Source organism: Triticum dicoccoides, chromosome 4A, assembly GCF_002162155.2.
Source record: "Triticum dicoccoides isolate Atlit2015 ecotype Zavitan chromosome 4A, WEW_v2.0, whole genome shotgun sequence".
In the NCBI taxonomy this organism is placed as follows: domain Eukaryota; kingdom Viridiplantae; phylum Streptophyta; class Magnoliopsida; order Poales; family Poaceae; genus Triticum; species Triticum dicoccoides.
The window spans coordinates 722,469,617-722,474,772 of NC_041386.1; the positions used below are offsets into that span (position 1 = coordinate 722,469,617).

Genomic DNA, 5,156 nt, shown 5'->3' on the forward strand with positions numbered 1-5,156 from the left:
TTTGAAGGGTTAATTTACGTGTTTCATATATTGTGTTAGCTAGCTAATTAATAGAGAGAAGTGTCATCTCTTATGTCTGTGCTTGGTCGACTCTACGTATTATATATACATAAGTGATCGAGAGAACCATTCAGTACAGAAGTTCATGCATACTGAAAGAAGTGATCGATCGACCTCTCTCCTTCTCCGAGAGATTGGTCGAACAACAAGTTTTCGTATATCATGTATCTGACGCTACTGGCTACATACATGCATGTACAATATGTATAAGATCTCTTATAATTACAACCCCTAGCAATTGAAATCAATTTTCACATGGTATTCTCCGGCTTAATTGATGACGTGGTCAAGAAAGAATCCCGCCAATTCCTCTTGAATTGCTTTCATGCGATCTGGTTCTAGGAGTTCATTCCGCATCTGCCACGTCTAATTTGAAGAAGGGGGTTAATTAATACATATATATAAATGAAACTCAACAGAAATGATGGTGTAATAAAATGAAATTGTGAATATTATTGCTTACGCACTTCATATTGTCTTTGAGAGTAGCCCCGCTTGTTTTTCAAAGTCGCGTTGTGGATGAACTCGCACACGTAGTATCCACAGAAATCATTCCCTTCTTCCTGCCACAAGCACTTTACGAGAAATAGAGGTCAATCAAACTGATAATGAAGCATTATAAATGGCATTGATGAAAGTATAGCTATAGAATCAACGGGAGATGCGCGCAACTAGCTAGCCAGTAGTACTTACTTTCGGGTATGTATATCGCAGCTCCTTCGGCAGTGCCGGAGCTTCTGCGGTGAACTATTTCCAAACCCTACAAGACAAAGAAAATAATTATTATTACTTGAGATATCAGGAAATGAACAAAAAGTTGCCGATATGGTGCGATAATGATCGATTGAACTTACTTGCTGAGCATTTTAGTCATGTCCGCATAGGATTTAGGATCTTTCCGTCTCAAGTCTAAGACGGTTACTAGTCCACGCTCAAGCTTAATCTCCAGAAGAATATAGTGGTACCTGCACAAGCATGCATAACTCATCAATTACATTACTATAACCTCGCTCGAGTAATAAGGGAAACCGAATATGCACACGACAGTAACACTCACTTGGCGTTGTAAGGACAGAGTATGGTATCTTTGTTTTGATTTTTTATCAATGATTGTAGCACGTTGTCCTCGGCCTCTTTGATGTCGTTTTTAACCAGAAATTCATCTATGATATTTGTGTTAATGAATTCAATATCATAAATTTCTTGTTTTTTGCACTCGACGATCTTCAATCTGCATAATATATTGAGGATAATTAATTATAAATACATGAAATGAAAGAGCCGAGCTATATATAGAAACTTAATGACAGAAATAGTACTTACAGACAGTAGCAAAAGACCATTAATTTATCGAGGGCCTTTTGATTGAAGAACGCGAAGAACTCATCAAATGGAACAGTCAACAGATTATTTACAACGAGATCGTGCTCCTCTTTAATACGCAGATACCACTACTAAAAAACCTATCATTAAAGACCATGGCCAAAAACACTTGGTCGTTGAAAATCTGAGCAGAACTCCACCGCGTAGAAATCACTTGGCCAATCTATATCTAACAGCCACCAGTTTACCCGTGGGTAACCAAGCCTTAGGTCCGGTTGTTTCCGATCTAATCTATCCCCTTAATCACTGCTTGTGCATTTTTTTTCTGCCGCAAACTGTTGGGATTGTGCTTCGGATAACCCTGTCTAACAGAATAATAGGTTGTTATGATCCCTGTTTTCCTCTCGTCCTCTCCCCTATTTTCCCCCTGTTCCGATCCCGATCTACTTTCTACGCAGGTGGTGATGCCGGCGAGGAAGCTGACAACGGGAGACGTCCGCCACCGAGCACTGCCACGCGTGTAGCTGCAGTGGGCAAGGGACGCCGCCCGCCGCTAGGACTCGTTGCGACAGGAGCTGCCGATGATAGACACGCCATCCGCCGCCGAGCACCGCCGTGGGAGGAGCTACGGCGGGCTAGCTACGCCGTACGCTACCGGGAGGAGCTACAGCGACCTAGCGACGCCGACCGCACGGCTGGAGACCGGCCCAGGACCCGTGTGCTTGGTGGAGCCATGGCGGGGGAACTTCACCGCCTACGTCGCCGTGGGTTCACCGGAGTAAAACGCCGGACTTGTTCAGGAGACGCTGCTGCGACGCCTCTCTGCCATCACCTGTGCTGCCATGTTCATCGGGCGTCGTGTGCGGCCCACAACATCGAGAACACACGAGTTTCGTCGGCCGATTCAGACCCAACTCCGTCCAGCGCGACCCACTTCTTATCTTGAGCCAGCGATGGCTGTTCCATTCCGTTTCCCGTTTAATTCTGAGTACTGGAGCCTGAGGCGAACGCAACTATGGCAAGGAATGTGGTATATTTTCCACTTCATTCAGCAAACCACTCTATTTCTGTCGCGCTTCCTCTGCAGTTAGATTATTCTTTACAATCTAATTTAGAATAGATGCGTTGGATGAATCCATCAATTGTATTGTATTTGGCCTGCTCAGTACGGAAAACAGTTGTCTTACTTTGGGGGCTCCCCTCTTTACATTTGTTTCCATGTGGCCTGAAACTCTGAATGAATATTGCTCAAATGTAATACGCATGTCAGAAGAGTAGGATACGTAGTACTATCCCTCAACTACATTGCAAGTTCTTTGTTGCTCTCTACAAGCATAGTCGACTATTAAATTCTTTATTTTTTCTTTACCTACAGTTTTATGCAAGCTAGAGAACAGCTGCGGGCAGGCTGGCAATCCGGAGATGCATGCGAGCTCAGAGTATGGCCATGAATGATACTCTGCTGATGAACACCAATACCACTTGTACTAGTAGTAGGTATGTGCGTAATTTCTTTTCCTTCCTGTGTGCTATTGTATAAGATGGCCAATTTTGATGTGATGTGCATGTAAGATATCTGTTGCAGGGAACGGAGGACTGCATTGTCGATGGTAACCTGAAGTCCTGAACCGCCACACCGTGCACGACATCTATTTGCTGCCGCCCCCGTACCAAACCAGTCAAGCATACACAAACGATGATGATGACGACGACGACGCCAACGATGATGGTATCAAGGACGACAATGATTTTGGTACATACAGTATAATGGAGCATATTAATTCACAATGCGAATAGCATGTTTGAATATATTTCTCTTTCAAATTGGAGTATACATTTTTAATTGTATGAAATAAGTTGACGTCCAAACCTTTCATATATGCTATTATCCTTTGTGACAATTCATTTATATGTACTGACTTATAAATTATTTATTTTTTCTTTATAACAGATGGTCCACCATGAGAGAAGCCTCACCAGGGGCATTGTAGTCGTTGCTGAAGAATCATATGCACTCAAATACAAGGACTTATGATGGTGTTCCATGACTAAAGATTCTGAAAAATACATGTCTTTTCAAGTTGCTGTTTCATTTCTGGTTAGAGATGAACAAATACAACGGTAGTCTACAGAGTGTTTTTAGTTCATAATTTCTTAATGGTATTGTGACTTTGGAACTGTATGTGAGGATCATGTTCAGTATATATGGTTTTGATTAATGAAAAGAGGCTATAATACTTTGATTGTCAAATTATTTTGTTGCTTTAATTGGTGCGGTCGATGATCTTCAAAAGTTGCAAGCAACATAAAGCGGTAGTTGTAAAAGTTAAGATTGGCGATTAAAGCCAATCAAAATGGTGAAATGGATGGCTATAATATAAACTGGTGAATAATAATATGCCAGACCATGAAAATATTTTTAGCGACGAGAAAAGTGGCCGTTAATACATAAGTTGTGGTCGTTATTTCATTGCACTTAACGACAACACATTGTCCCATCGTTATAAAATAGCGACGGGAAAAAGTATGTGGTCGTTATACTTTTAACGACGGAGCCTACCACGACCATACAAATGTGGTCGTTAATGACTTTTAACGAGCACCTTCTAACTTTTAACGACCACATATTCTGTCGTTAAAAATCATTTTCCTAGTAGTGTACAAAGCATTCGTACCCTTAGACTCTTTGCAGGTTTCCATGTACCAATTATGGAATCTTCGCATCATTGTTGTCAGAGATTTTTCATCTTTGACGAGAGGCTTCCCGTACTCGTATCTGTGTTCATCCACCTCCAAGAAATCAGGAAGTGCATCGTCAGGCAGGTAATCGTCAAGATTTCCATAACCGGCCACCGTCCCCGGAGCATTAGACACATTGAGCGGGGGGCACGATTGCTGTGCTTGTTCGCCGAGCTGGGCAATTCTCCCCCCTTTGCTCGTTCTTTTGACCTTTTAGCACTGACAGTAGTTCCCGACCGCTGGGCTTGGAGATATGTCTATTCAGTAATGCGCTCATAGTTGGTTCTCGGCGGAGACTTTGGTGGTTTCCTCAGGGCATCGATAGTGCGCTTTGCTTTCACCGGATCTACCTTCTCCTCCGGAGGTGGATGTCTCTTTGCTTTCACCCCTTCAAAGAACACCTTCACGTGGGTCCGCACAATCGTATCGTTTTCCTCCTCGGACCTCTCGTACGGTAACTTCTCTAGAGGCTTGAGAGATGATGGACCGTATTTGTATTGCCTCCCGCCTCTGGTTGTGCCGCTAGACGCCGGAGCAGACGAAGCGGCTGCGGCGTCTGTCTTCTTTCGTGCTTGCTTACGAGGCGGAGGAGAAGGAGTACGGCGCGCCGGAGCAGCCGGGGCGGCGACGGGTCTCTTCCGCCCTTGCTGGCGAGGCGGAGAAGGAGGATGCTGCTGGCTGCTCGGGAGCGCCGGCGCAGGCGGAGAAGGAGGCGGAGTGCCGCCATGCGCCGGAGAAGGAGGCGGAGTGCCGCCACGCGTGCCCTGATCGTCACTCGCCGGAGGAGGAGGCGGAGTGCCCTGACTCGCCGGAGCAGGAGGAGGAGGAGGAGGCGTCCAGTTCGGAAGGTTGATGAGCTCCTTCTTCCATAGGCATGGAGTCTTCAGAGCAGAACCCAGCCTAGTCTCCCCTTCACCGGTAGGGTGGTCAAGCACGAGGTCCTCAAATCCCTCCGTTATTTCATCCACCATCACCTTAGCATATCCTTTTGGAATCGGCTGGCAGTGATAAGTTGTGCCGGGTCCACTAGGATA

At 44.9% G+C, this 5,156-nt stretch overlaps 1 long non-coding RNA gene across 2 annotated transcripts; it reads left to right on the forward strand.

The window, feature by feature from the left end:
- Positions 1–1,857: 1,857 nt before the first annotated feature.
- On the forward strand, positions 1,858–3,595 carry LOC119289900. Of its 2 annotated transcripts, none has more exons than XR_005141646.1 (4): positions 1,858–2,413; positions 2,759–2,880; positions 2,956–3,136; positions 3,335–3,595. It is a non-coding gene; the product is annotated as an uncharacterized LOC119289900 (long non-coding RNA). The 2 variants fall into 2 exon arrangements; XR_005141647.1 differs by having other exon boundaries at positions 2,969–3,136.
- Positions 3,596–5,156: the final 1,561 nt, after the last annotated feature.